Here is a 15815-nt window from a genome sequence, read left to right on the forward strand (position 1 = left end):
CTGCATCGTAGGCAGATGCTTTAACCTCTGAGCCACCAGGGAAGCCCCAAGGTGCAAACTTCAGTCAAATTACAACAATTGGGAAATGGAATTGCATTTTTATGTATTCTATGCAAAATAGTCTAAATAACTGTCTAAATTTCAGGGAATTAGGAATATAATAGAGACGTTTCTTGGCTCCAAAATCACTGCAGATGGTGACTACCACCCTGAGCTTAAAAGATGCTTTCTCCTTGAAAGAAAAGCTATGACAAACCTAGAAAGCATATTAAAAGGCAGAGCCATTACTTTACCAACAAGGTCCATCTAGTCAAAGCTATGGTTTTTCCCAGTAGTCATGTATGGATGTGAGAGTTGGACTATAAAGAAAGCTGAGCATGGAAGAACTGATATTTTGATCTGTGATGTTGGAAAAGACTCTTGAGAGTTCCTTGGACTGCAAGGGGATCCAACCAGTCAATCCTAAAGGAAATCAGTCCTGGATATTCATTGGAAGAACTGATGCTGAAGCTGAAACTCCAATACTTTGGCCACCTGATGCAAAGAACTGACTCACTGGAAAAGACCCTGATGCTGGGAAAGATTGGAGGCAGGAGAAGGGGATGACAGAGGATGAGATGGTTGGATGGCATCACAAACTCAATGGATATGAGTCTGAGCAAGCTCCAGGAGTTGTTGATGGACAGGGAAGCCTGGGGTGCTGCAGTCCATGGGGTCGCAAAGAGACGGACACGGCTGAGCGACTGAACTGAAAATACTACATCAGTTTTTAAAATATAGAACAATTGTTTTTTCCTTGGCTCTCTGATTTGTTAGAAAGTCTGGTGATTATATGTTTTTTTTTTTTCTTTCTTCAATTTTGGAAAAATGACAGTGATACTTATCACTTGGCATATAACGTTTCAAACAATTTCATAATCCATGAAACTCTGCAGGAATCTTACATCATTTTGCAGATAAGTTTTTCAGATGCCCAGAAAACGTAATAACATATAAATTGCATCTTCAAAATTAACAACTATAATGGATGTTTTAACCTTTGACATTCATTAAATGTCACAAATGCTGTTTGAGTGTTCATAAATGAATTGTCATCTCTATTCAATAGTAACAGCAAAATTCATCTGTCTATGAAGTCTCAAAGGCAGTTGTATAATAGTTCACATTACAATTATGTTCACAAACCTTGAAACATATATATATATATATATATATATATATATTTAACTTGGAGGGAAAAATCACAAAATATCTAAAGGTGATAAGAATTCTTGGTCAACAATTTCAACTTCCTTCCACATGAGATTATACTCTAATATAAATATTCTGGTTGAATTTCTTCCATTGTAGTTTCAAGGGCCCCAGTAGAGAATATAAATATTCAAACATTAGTACTTTTAGATGTCTATTGTCCAAAATTGTGACAAAGAAAAGTTAACTTCAACCTAGCATGTTTCTGGCTCTATGAAAGCCTATTTTTGGTACTATAGCCACTGCAAACACAAGAATATTTTATTTCTCAAGAGACAGATTTAGGTCATCTAAGAAACTAATTCTGTTTTTAAATGAGTTATAGTGAGACAAAACAGAAAAAAAAAAATTCCAAAGGATTTACTCTGGTAACTTTAGAATAAAAATATTCAGTTTGCAATTCCCTCTTACTTTTGCTGACAAAACTAAATTTCAGAGAAGATAGAGAACTTCTGAGTGACTACATTTAGCAGGTCCATAAATAGAATCCACCTCCCATTTGTTGATTTAGACATCTTTCATCTTACAATTTGTGTGTGTGTGTGTGTGTGTGTGTGTGTGTGTGTGTGTGTGTGTGTGAAGAAATACATTATGGTTGTATGTTTGTGTTCCATCCAAATTCATATTTTGAAACCCTACTTCATAATATGATGATTTAAGAAGTAGAACTTTGGAAGGATTGGATGAAGGGATAGAAATGGAGCCCTGTTGAATGGTAATACTGCCCTTATAAGTCCCCTTCTTGTGGGGTTAGACCTTGCTTCTTCTCTCTGACCTCTTCCATATAAGGCTATGCTGAGAAGTTAACCATCTGCAACCTGTATGAGAGCTCTTACTAGAATCCCACCAAGCTGACAACTTAGTCTCAGAGTTCCAGTCTCTAGAATGGTAAGAAATACATCTCTTTGTTTATAAGCCACCAAATCTGTTATAGCAGTCTGAGGGCTAAAACAGAAATATGCAAAAATAAAACTTTTAATATTATTTAAGAAACTACTTTCTGAGAGCCAAAATCTGTTGGAATACATATACTTATGAATATAAATCTGTTGATTCTTCACATTAAAAAGACGATTTGATAAATGTTAACCACATTTGAACCATTCCAGATTTTCCCCTGAAATTAAAAGAAGCTTGCTCCTTGCAAGGAAAGTTATGACAAACTTAGACAGCACATTAAAAAGCAGAAATATCACTTTGCTAACAAAGGTCTGTATAGTCAAAGCTAAGGTTTTTCCAGTAGTCACTTACAGATATGAGAGCTGGACCATAAAGAAGACTGGGCACTGAAGAATTAATGTTTTTGAACTGTAGTGCTAGAGAAGACTCTTAAGAGTCCCTTGGACTTCAAGGAGATCAAGACAGGCAATCCTAAAGGAAATCAGTCTTGAGTATTCATTGGAAGGACTGATGTTGAAGCTGAAGCTCCAATACTTTGGTCAATAATGTGAAGGACTGACTCATTGGAAAAGACCTTGATTCTGAGAAAAACTGAAGGCAAAAAGAGAAGGAATGTAGAGAAAAAGATTGTTAGATAGCATCACAAACTCAATGGACATGAATGTGAGCAAACTCCAAGAGACAGCAAATGACAGAGAAGCCTGGCATGCTGCAGTCCATGAGGTCTCAAAGAGTTAGACACAACTAAGCCACTAAATGGCTGTCTGGGGAAGCATTACAAATAGCTGTGAAAAGAAGAGAAGTGAAAAGCAAAGGAGAAAAGGAAAGATATAAGCATCTGAATGCAGAGTTCCAAAGAATAGCAAGAAGAGATAAGAAAGCCTTCTTCAGTGATCAATGCAAAGAAATAGAGGAAAAGAACAGAATGGGAAAGACTAGAGATCTCTTCAAGAAAATTAGAGATACTAAGGGAACATTTCATGCAAAATGGGCTCAATAAAGGACATAAATGGTCTGAACCTAACAGAAGCAGAAGACATTAAGAAGAGGTGGCAAGAATACACAGAAGAACTGTACAAAAAAGATCTTCATGACCCGGATAATCACGATGGTGTAATCACTCATCTAGAACCAGACATCCTAGAATGTGAAGTCAAGTGGGCCTTAGAAAGCATCACTATGAATAAAGCTAGTGGAGGTGGTGGAATTCCAGTTGAGCTGTTTCAAATCCTGAAAGATGATGCTGTGAAAATGCTGCACTCAATATGCCAGCAAATTTGGAAAACTCAGCAGTGGCCACAGGACTCGAAAAGGTCAGTTTTCATTCCAATCCCAAAGAAAGGCAATGCCAAAGAATGCTCAAAACTGCTGCACAACTGCACTCATCTTGCATGCTAGTAAAGTAATGCTCAAAATTCTCCAAGCCAGGCTTCAACAATACGTGAACTATGAACTTCCTGATGTTCAAGCTGGTTTTAGAAAAGGCAGAGGAACTAGAGATTAAATTGCCAACACCTGCTGGATCATGGAAAAAGCAAGAGTTCCAGAAAAACATCTATTCCTGCTTTATTGACTATGCCAAAGCCTTTGACTGTGTGGATCACAAGAAACTGTGGAACATTCTGAAAGAGATGGGAATACCAGAACACCTGACCCGCCTCTTGAGAAATCTGTATGCAGGTCAGGAAGCAACAGTTAGAACTGGACATGGAAAAACATAGGAAAAGGAGTACATCAAGGCTGTATATTGTCACCCTGCTTATTTAACTTATATGCAGAGTACATCATGAGAAACGCTGGGCTGGAAGAAACACAAGCTGGAATCAAGACTGCCGGGAGAACTATCAATAATCTCAGATATGCAGATGACACCACTCTTATGTCAGAAAGAGAAGAGGAACTAAAAAGCCTCTTGATGAAAGTGAAAGAGGAGAGCGAAAAAGTTGGCTTAAAGCTCAACATTCAGAAAACGAAGATCATGGTATCCGGTCCCATCACTTCATGGGAAATAGAGGGGAAACAGTGAAAACAGTGTCAGACTTTATTTTTTTGGGCTCCAAAATCACTGCAGATGGTGACTGCAGCCATGAAATTAAAACACGCTTACTCCTTGGAAGAAAAGTTATGACCAACCTAGATGGCATATTGAAAAGCAGAGACATTACTTTGCTCACTAAGGTCCATCTAGTCAAGGCTATGATTTTTTCCAGTAGTCATGTATGGATGTGAGAGTTGGACTGTGAGGAAGGCTGAGGGCCAAAGAATTGATGCTTTTGAATTGTGCTGTTGGAGAAGACTCTTGAGAGTCCCTTGGACTACAAGGAGATCCAACCAGTCCATTGTGAAGGAGATCAACCCTGGGATTTCTTTGGAAGCAATGATGCTAAAGCTGAAGGTCCAGTACTTTGGCCACCTCAGGCGAAGAGTTGACTCATTGGAAAAGACTTTGATGCTGGGAGGGATTGGGGGCAGGAGAAGAAGGGAACAACAGAGGATGAGATGGCTGGATGGCATCTCTGACTCGATGGACGTGAACTGAGTGAATTCCGGGTGTTGGAGATGGACTGAGAGGCCTAGTGTGCTGCGATTCATGGGGTCGCAAAGAGTTGGACACGACTGAGCAACTGACCTGTATTGAAGCCACTAAACAACAAATTAACTCTTTCCCACAATCTCATGTTCTGAATGGTGTTTAAAAAAAAAAACAAACACTAAACATGTAATCAGAAAGACAGAATTTGAATTCTGCCTCAGTCACCTAATGTTTTGATTCTATCATTAATTCAATCAAGTACTGTCGATCAGATTGTGTGGTGTTTGTGAACACCTCATACACATATCACTCATAGTCGTTACACACTGGAGGGATGAGAGAAGAAATAGGTCGGGTAGTTAAAAAAGATTTATTATGTTAGGTGGTAATATATGTTTTGGGAGGGAGGAATATAGAAAGGAAGGAGGATAAAAAAAATATTGAAATTTTAAAAAGGGTGACCTAGAATGGTCTCAACAGGAAGATGGCATTTGTGTAAAAATAAATAGAAAGAGGTTACAAAAGTTAACCGTTGATAAATTAAAAACAAGAGATTCCAAAAAATTACAATAGCAAGTTCAAATCCTGAAGAGGTAACGTCTTTAAATCTGTGAAACAGAAATAGAAGTACTACTTCTTAGATATCTGAGACTACTTTTCAGATCTATGAGGCTTGAAACACCATGAAAAAGCAATATGTAGGCTCTAGATGGATCCTCCCAGGTGGCACAGTGGTAAAGATTCCATTTCTAGTGCAGGGGACACAAGAGATGTGAGTTCAGTCCCTGGGTCTGGAAGATCCCCTGGAGTAGGAAATGGGAACCCACTTCAGTATTCTTGCCTGGAAAATTCCCTGGACAGAGGAGCCTGGCACGCTACAGTCCTTGTGGTCTCAATGAGTCCAATATGGTTGAGTGGCTGAACACCCAAGCACAAATTTAAGATATCTATGTCCATAATTGGCATTTTTAATTATTAATGCTATTATGACTAAAATTATAATTAGAAGGTAAAGAAAATTAAAATATGAACATTTCTTGACTCTGTAGCTGAATGATGTGACCTGTGATTTGAGTCTCTTGGCACTTTGTCCTCAGCAGATTATTTTATCCCAGGATCTAGTTCCTTTAATGAATTTTATTTACTCAGTTTTAAAAAGTCACAACTCATAAATTTACATTAAAAAATAAAATTTAATTTAAAAAAATAAAAAAATAAAAAAGTAAAATAAATAAATAAATAACCTAAAAAGAGAAACTTCCTGGAGATCTCCATTTTGAGGCCTAAAAGGCAGTTTGTAGAGAAGAGAAACCTAACTTCCACTGAGATTGTGTGTCTTGAGCTTTCTCTTGGATCTATGCAGCAGAAGTGAAATAAATGCAAAGCAATACAGATAAAAAAGTCACAACTCAAAGTTCACAAATTAAAACAACTCGTTAAGAGGCCACATCTACTTTCTTTTTTGTCTTACAGTCACAGGACATCTCTTTTCCCGTACACACAGATGACTAGTTGCTCTGACTCATAATGTTTTGAACTTCTTTTAGTGATTTACTTTATATTACTTAAACACTTTTAAATAATAATAACCACCTTTCCTCAAAAAGGCTGAACCACACTTCTCAATTTGCAAATGCATTCATAGCTTTATTTTCATTTTACTTTTCATTAGCATACATCTGGCAAAATACATTGCAAAGTTTTTCATTGTTGTTGTTTGTTTCTAAATTTATTTTGACTTCTCTACTTAATAAACCTGGGAAAGAAAAAAAAAAGGCTGACTGAAAGTTACCAGAATTCTCTTTCGATTACTTCTCTATTCTTAAAATCTCGCAGTTCAAATCATTGCCATCAGACATATTTACCCATGTGGTGATCATATTACCTTTATATTGCCCATAGAAAGAAAGATTTTATTTTTTTAAGGCATTCTCTTTGCTTTGATAAAAATTAAATTGGAGGTATTTTCTCTCACTCCTATAGGTACTAGTTACATAAAAAAAAAAATGTTCATGTAGTTCATGTAATTCAATGCTATCATTATTAATTCACTCATCCTTTGGGACAAACAGATGTGAGATAAAACTGTAGGGCATGATGTAAGGCAGTTCATTCAAATGATTTTTAGGAATTCTTTTTCAGGAATCTGTCACAATGAGATCTTTGGCCTCTCCTAAGCAGTGTTGCCTAAGGTTAAAAAAAAAAAAAAAAGCTCAAATGCTACTACTTGTAGCATTAGTCTATATGATGAAGTAGGTTTCTTAGCAATTACGGTCAATAATAACCCCAAACACAGAGTATAAAGACTGTCTTTTTGTTACAGCCACTTCACCCTAGTTTTGTCAATGTTTAAATTGTTCACGATTTTCACAAAATATGCATTTCATTTTGCTACAGTGATTATAAATGCATCTTGGATTTGAGTCCCAGTTCCAAAAGTTTATACCCTATGGATATGTACTCAACATCTCTCTCTACTTCTCAGTCTGCATGCCTGCCTTGTAGAGAGAGCTGCTATAACTTTTAAATGCATTAACATATATCAAGGGCTCTAAGCAAGGACTATAATATTCTTCATACTTAATAAGGATTAATCTACATATCGCAAGACAAGTATCCAGATTATATATCCAAATCATACATCTGCTTATTTATCACCAATTCTTTTTCTGCTATATCCCCTTGGCCCAATCTCTCCCTCTAAGGAATATTTTGACACTGTCAGGACATGGTGCTGTTTATTAATAATTCTGTACAGATTAACTCACATTACTTTACAACTCTATAAGCAACAATTAATTCCTTGGATAGATAAGGAAAATGAGGCTTGCAGTTTAAGGAAATTATCTGCAATCACTGAAATTATAACTGAATTAATTTAGATTCAAACTCAGGTCTCAATGCCAAGCCAATATTTCTATTAGTGAACACTTTTCTCTGACCTGAAGACCAGAAACCAACATTGTTTTGTTTCATTCACTGTATTCATCTAAGTTCCATTTAGTGGATAAAAAGAAAAACTAAAAGGAAACAAACATAAAGAAAATAATCTTGAAGGAGGGAGGAAATAAACAAATATGAGGGAGTATACGACTTGACTGGCCACAGCGTACAATTGTACTACACCACTGTCCCACAGGACAGCTTCAGAGAGGCAGCTATACTACTTTGTGGAGCAGGGAAGATGTTCTTTTATGGTTTGTTTGTTTTTTCTCCTTATCTCCCATTTCTCTTTGCTTTGTCATCATGTGCTTTCTGGATCATTTATTTTTTTGAATTTCTATTTTGGTTCATTGGATAATCCCAGGTAGCAAAAGGAAAAGCCAGAGCAATTGAGTACACTCTCCAACCAGTGACTAGACAAAGTTGTCTCTCTTTACCAGTGACACTACTCCCAGTGTTTCTTCAAGTTTAAGAACATTGGCTTTAGTTACTTGATTACATTAAAGCACTAACAGTGAAAGCCAATGCTCAGGCCATTGTGTTCAAACATCAAGGTAAATGTGCCAATCTTGAATGACGTATGAACCAAATACAAGACTTGTTTGCACCATGGCATTTTTACTACCTTTCTAATACTTGCCTCCTTCAGCAAGCTTTCTTTCTTTCTTTTCTTTTCTTTTTTTTTTTTTTTTGTCAGTGGTCAGAGAATGAAATGCTTATATCAGTAAACCAAAATGGAGCACAAGATCATGCATTCAATAACTCTCTTAGTTCTTATAATATATACTTTAAACTTCTTGGCATATCATATAAGGCCAATCACAGTATAGCCTCAACTCATTATTTCAATCATATCTTCTTGCTATACCAGAAATCCACAGTCCTACACATAACCTTGGTTCTACCTATACCAAATATATCATCAGACAATAAATAACCCAGAGTCTAAGTGTTTTCCAACATGAAATATTTATTCCTCATTCATAGTAGTGTACATTATCTATGAGTCAGTTGAATGTAGCTGAGATCAGATGATTTTAGATGGGTTTAGCTGTGTTTTGCTGGAGTAGATTCAGATGTGATTCATTCTGTAACCTTGATGCACAGAACAGCCTCTATCTATAATTTTCTCACATACAAAAATGAAACATAAGAAAAGATACAGAAAAATATGACATCTCAAAAGCTGTTGCCCCTAACAGACCCCACCACTTCCATACGCATGTCTTGGTCAAAGCAAGTTATACAACCAAGCCCCAAATTAATGGACCAAATAATATGCTCTAACCACATTGTAGCATAGCAAAGATGGCAAAAAAGAATGAAGATATTTTAAAAACAATACCTTCAAATCAGCCACCAAATATACCATCTTCTTTAATGCCTGTGTTTCTTTTATCTTTAGAGAAGGAAATGACAATCCACTCCAGTATTCCTGCCTGGAGAATTCCATGGAGAGAGGAGCCTGATAGGCTACAACCCATGGAATCACAAAGAGTCAGATATGACTTAATGACTAACAATTTATTTTATCTTACTGACTAGAATATCTTTGACTCAATGGATTCCATTGTGCAGTAGTGTGTGTTTGTGTATGTGTGTTCGTCACTCAGTTATGTCTGACTCTGCAACTCCATGGGCTGTGGCCCACCAGGCTCATCTGTCCATGGAATTCTCTAGGCAAGAATACTGGAGTGGGTTGCCATGCCCTCCTCCATGGGATCTTCCTGACCTAGAGATCAGACCCAGGTCTCTTGTATTGCAGGCAGATTCTTTACCATCAGAGCCACTAAGGAGGCCAGTTGTGAGATAGAGATATCCCAATTGTAAAATGTCCATTTAAACACATGGTCTTCAGATTTATACAAACCTCAATTAGATATATCCCCATGCAGTTTACCAACTTGTGAAAATATTTATTTTTATCTAAATTTATTCATCTATAAAATTAACATAAAAATCACACCTAATTCAGGGTATTTTGAGAATTACATATATGTATTATTTAGATTAGACTAATTGCTATAGCATACCAACAAAAACAGAAACAAAACTAATCTTCACACCTTCACAGTATATAAATTTATTATTCATTGACAAAATGTCTAAGGCAAGTATTTCTGGTTAGAAGTTTATTTCTTAATCCAATCTTCTTACTTCTGTGATGTAACCATTTTCATCACAGCATAACCCAATTTTCTATAAAAGAAGAGAAGGAGAAGTATTACTGCTGCTGCTGCTAAGTCACTTCAGTCTTGTCCTACTCTGTGTGACCCCATAGATGGCAACCCACCAGACTCCCCCGTCCCCAGGATTCTCCAGGCAAGAACGCTGGAGTGGGTTGCCATCTTCTCCAATGCATGAAAGTGAAAAGTGAAAGTGAAGTCACTCAGTCGTGTCTGACTCCCAGCGACCCCACGGACTGTGGCCCACCAGGCTCCTCCTTCCATGGGACTTCCCAGGCAAGAGTGCTGGAGTGGGGTGATATCTACTCATAAGCATAACAGCTATGGAAAGTTACTAATTAGAAACTAGGTAGCATCACTAGTTGTATATAAACACATAGACCCAGAAAAATTCTGCTCCTGTTTCAAAGATCAAAATAGTTGCATGACTCCACTTAGATACAGGTAGGCTGAAAAGTACAATGCCCGGCTGAAAAAAGGTATGGACTAGAAGCAAGATTATTTGTTGCTTAACTAATCTTTGTGCCATAGGATGTAGAGTACATAGTCCATTATACATATTTTTGAAACATAGTACATTTTCCATTCCCACTCCACTCATTAAAGGTAGGCAAGTATACCATGGACGAAAGCTTGTAAAACATGAATGGAGTAAAAGCTATTAGGAAGATTGTGGAATTAGTTTACAGTTCGGTAAGAATTAACTTAGAGGTTTTTGTTTGTTTGCTGACGTGTCACTGAGTAGATCAGCAGTATTTGAAAGCTATCCAATTCATTCTTTTCATTTTGTAATAGCATTCTATGTTCCTAAAAGTGCTCTAGCTCTTAACATTTAATTAAAATGAATGAAAATTAGTGCTCTGAGAAATTCCTAATACACTTTCACTCTCTTTGGATACATTTCACAAATATTAAGATCTAATTAAAAGCACAATAGCTTAAAGATATAAAGTTCAGTTCAGTCGCTCAGTCGTGTCCGACTCTTTGCGACCCCATGAATTGCAGCACACCAGGGCTTCCTGTCCATCACCAACTCCAGGGGTTCACTCAAACTCAGGTCCATTGAGCCGGTGATGCAATCCAGGAATCTCATTGTCTGTTGTCCCTTCTCCTCCTGCCCCCAATCCCTCACAGCATCAGAGTCTTTTCCAATGAGTCAACTTTTTGCATGAGGTGGCCAAAATACTGGAGTTTAAGCTTCAGCATCATTCCTTCCAAAGAACATCCAGGACTGATCTCCTTTAGAATGGACTGGTTGGATATCCTTGCAGTCCAAGGGACTCTCAAGAGTCTTCTCCAACACCACAGCACAAAGCATCAATTCTTCAGTGCTCAGCATTTCTTAACAGTCCAACTCTCACATCCATACAAGAATACTGGAAAAACTATAGCCTTGAAGATGGATGTTTGTTGGCATGGTAGTATCTCCACTTTTCAATATACTATCTAGTTTGGTCATAACTTTCCTTCCAAGGAGTAAGTGTCTTTTAATTTCATGTCTGCAATTACCATCTGCAGTGATTTTAGAGCCCAGAAAAATAAAGTCTGACACTGTTTCCACTGTTTCCCCATCTATTTCCCATTAAGTGATGAGATCAGAATGCCATGATCTTCGTTATCTGAATATTGAGATTTAAGCCTACTTTTTCATTCTCCTCTTTCACTTTCATCAAGAGGCTCTTTAGTTCCTCTTCACTTTCTGCCATAAGGGTGTTGTTATCGACATATCTGAGGTTATTGATATTTCTCCTGGTAGTCTTGATTCCAGCTTGTGCTTCTTCCAGCCCAGCGTTTCTCATGATGTACTCTGCATATAAGTTAAATAAGCAGGGTGACAATATACAGCCTTGACGTACTCCTTTCCCTATTTGGAGCCAGTCTGTTGTTCCATGTCCAGTTCTAACTGTTGCTTCCTGACCTACATACAGATTTCTCAAGAGGCAAGTCAGGTGGTCTGGTATTCCCATCTCTTTCAGAATTTTCCACAGTTTATCATGATCCACACAGTCAAAGGCTTTGGCATAGTCAATAAAGCAGAACTATATGTTTTTCTGGAACTCTCTTGCTTTTTCCATGATCCAGCAGATGTTGGCAATTTGATCTCTGGTTCCTCTGCCTTTTCTAAAACCAGCTTGAACATCAGGAAGTTCACAGTTCACGTATTGGTGAAGCCTGGCTTGGAGAATTTTGAGCATTACTTTACTAGCATGTGAGATAAGTGCAATTGTGCAGTAGTTTGAGCATTCTTTGGCATTGCCTTTCTTTGAGATTGGAATGAAAATGGACCTTTTCCAGTCCTGTGGCCACTGCTGAGTTTTCCAAATTTGCTGGCATATTGAGTGCAGCACTTTCACAGCATCATCTTTCAGGATTTGAAACAGCTCAGCTGGAATTCCTTCACCTCCACTAGCTTTGTTCATAGTGATGCTTTCTAAGGCCCACTTGACTTCACATTCCAGGATGTCTGGCTCTAGGTGACTGATCACACCATCATGATTGTCTTGATCGTTAAATTTTTTTTTATATACTGTTCTTCTGTGTTCTTGCTACCTCTTCTTAATATCTTCTGCTTCTGTTACATCCATACCATTTTTATTCTTTATCAAGCCCATTTTTGCATGAAATTTTCCCTTGGTATCTCTAATTTTCTTGAAGAGATCTCTAGTCTTTCTCATTGTGTTGTTTTCCTCTATTTCTTTGCATTGATCAGTGAGGAAGTCTTTCTTATTTCTCCTTACTATTCTTTGGAACTCTGCATTCAGATGCTTATATCTTTCCTTTTCTCCTTTGTTTTTCACTTGTTTTCTTTTCACAGCTATTTGTAAGACCTCCTAAAGCAACCATTTTGCTTTTTTGCATTTCTTTTCCATGGGGATGGTCTTGATCCCTGTCTCCTATACAATGTCATGAACCTCTGTCCATAGTTCATCAGGCACTCTATCTGTCATATCTAGTCGCTTAAATATATTTCTCTCTTCCACTGTATAATCATAAGGGATTTGATTTAGGACATACCTGAATGGTCTAGTGGCTTTCCCTACTTTCTTCAATTTAAGTTTGAATTTGGCAATAAGGAGTTCATGATCTGAGCCACAATCAGACCCTGGTCTTGTTTTTGCTGACTGTTTAGAGTTTCTCCATCTTTGGATGCAATATAATCAATCTGATTTTGATGTTGACCATCTGGAGATGTCCATGTGTAAAGTCTTCTCTTGTGTTATTGGAAGAGGGTGTTTGCTATGACCAGTGCGTTCTCTTGGCAAAACTCTATTAGCCTTTGCCCTGCTTCATTCCATATTCCAAGGCCAAATTTGCCTGTTACTCCAGGTGTTTCTTGACTTCCTTCCTTTGCATTCCAGTCCCCTATAGTGAAAAGGACATTTTTGGGTGTTCGTTATAAAAGGTTCGTTATAGAACCGTTCAACGTCAGCTTCTTCAATGTTACTGGTTGGTGCATAGAGTTGGATTATTGTGATACTGAATGGTTTGCCTTGGAAACGAACAGAGACCATTCTGTCGTTTTTGAGATTGCATCCAAGTACTGCACTTCAGACTGTTCTGTTGACCATGATGGCTACTCAATTTTTTCTAAGGGATTCCTGCCCACAGTAGTAGATATAAGGGTCATCTGAGTTAAATTCACCCATTCCAGTCCATTTTAGTTTGCTGATTCCTAGAATGTTGACATTCATTCTTGCTGTCTTCTGTTTGGCCTCTTCCAATTAGCCTTGATTCATGGACATAACATTCCAGGTTCCTATGCAATATTGCTCTTTACAGCATCGGACCTTGCTTCTGTCAACAGTCACATCCACAACTGTGTATGGTTTTTGCTTTGGCTCCATCCCTTCATTCTTTCTGGAGTTATTTCTCCACTGATCTCCAGTAGCATATTGGGCACCTCTCAACCTGGCGAGTTCCTCTTTCAGTATCGTACCATTTTGCCTTTCCGTACTGTTCATCAGGTTCTCAAGGCCAGAATACTGAAGTGGTTTGCCATTTCCTTCTCCAGTGGACCACACTGTGTCAAAAACTGAGCCTAAAAATTATAGGTGCCCATCATGAATGTACCTGTAGTGTAGCCAGTTCCAAAATTTAGGAGTTGCTATTAATATTTATAAATTCATGTTTTTTATTCTCAAAAAAAAATATCATTAGAGTTGAGTTTCCTGCAAAGTCATAGTAAAATGTTCTCCCTATATGATTCTGTTAGCGTTTTGTATCATTTTCTGTATCTTGCTCTTACTTACCAAATGTTGACTTGTGAGCATTAATGGGTGTTCACATTACTGTGACTATTTATTAACTACTTTGGTAACTTCCCTTCATGTAGCTGAGAGATTGAGAAACAGATATCTGGCAATCATTGCTCTCTAGAGAATGAAAGTGTTGTGTGTTTTAAGCATAGGCCAGCTAGTCATGATCCGAGAAGCTTTCCTTAACCAAATCCTCCTTGTAGTCAATGCTAAAGTTAGGAGCTAACGTGCTATCATGAAATAAGTTCCTTGCTAGGAAATTAGGAAACCTGAGTTGTATTACACACACTGCTATTATGGTTCCATAACCCAGCCAGCTCAATGTCATAGAGGGCAATACAAAGTATGAAATATTGCTGATGGAATACTGTTGCGCATACAAATGAAGTGATTTCATAAAAATGACCATTGTGCTTACAGAGAAGGATCAGTATTGAATGACTGGCCAAGCAACATAAAGATCATAACTGAAAACAAGGAACTTTGTACAGCTTACATCCAAGCAGTTACCTGTTTCATGCTCATTACTCTGTATTTTTTATTATCCTATGACATATGGCATAACTTATCATACACACATACACACACACACACACACACACATGCATATTAAAGTCTTTGAGACAATGCAGAGCAAAAAAAAAAAGAAAAAAAAGAAAGAAAAGAAAAAAAAAGTTTACCTAGATGGACTCAGTATTATTAAAAGGACACACTTTTTTTTTTTTAATTTCCTGTAGAAACATCTATGACTAAAGATGTGAATTCAGTGTTTCTCAGAGTAGATATTTTCTTAGATGACTCAGACATGATTGTTTACAAAGGTATGTGTTCTACCAAAAGATAGTGTGTTTAGAAAAAATGAACTATACTCTTCAAACTGACCTTAAAGTTCAACATCCAGGGACTGAGGAATTTTTCTTATGTCCAACAATATTCAAAATTGATTTTACAGTACATGAAGAGGTTGATGATATAGAATGGGCACTTTTAGTTGGATGGAGAGTGTATTATATGTCCCCTTTATACCTCTTATACCACACCCAATGTTCTGTTACCATCAGAAAACTAGTAAAGGATCAAGAAAAAAAGATGAGATTAACATAAGTAAGAGAGGTTTCCTTGACATCTATTTTAAGAGGAGTCAACTCTAAGGTATATACTTGTCTTGGGTTCAACTCATAGACTTGGACCCTAGTCCAGGTAGAAGATTGATCATTTGTTAGTGGCCCATTTGAAGGTAATGCAGCATGAAGCCTCTAATACTTTTGAAAGTATCTTAAGCTTTAATTCATCTGAATTATTTTGCTGTTGCTTAACCACTCATTCTCACATAAATGCCTTTATATATTTTTAAAGTAATGCACTTCCTTATTGGAAAGTGCTGAAAACAAAAACTGTCTGGTTAAAAGTGACACCTTCTAACATGTATACTATCATGTGAATTGAATCGCCAGTCTATGTCTGACGCAGGATGCAGCATGCTTGGGGCTGGTGCATGGGGATGACCCAGAAAGATGTTATGGGGAGGGAGGTGGGAGGGGGTTCATGTTTGGGAATGCATGTAAGAATTAAAGATTTAAAAAAAAAAAAAGTGACACCTTGATATCCATTTCCCAAACAGTATTTCACATTGATTAATATTTTTTCTGCAGTTGAGGAACCGACTTCCTGTTCAGTAGAAACCATTGTTCCCACCAGAGATTCCACATATACACATACAAACTAGGAATTATGTCTACAAAAGTT

The sequence above is a fragment of the Ovis aries genome, chromosome 15, assembly GCF_016772045.2.
Source record: "Ovis aries strain OAR_USU_Benz2616 breed Rambouillet chromosome 15, ARS-UI_Ramb_v3.0, whole genome shotgun sequence".
Lineage (NCBI taxonomy): Eukaryota > Metazoa > Chordata > Mammalia > Artiodactyla > Bovidae > Ovis > Ovis aries.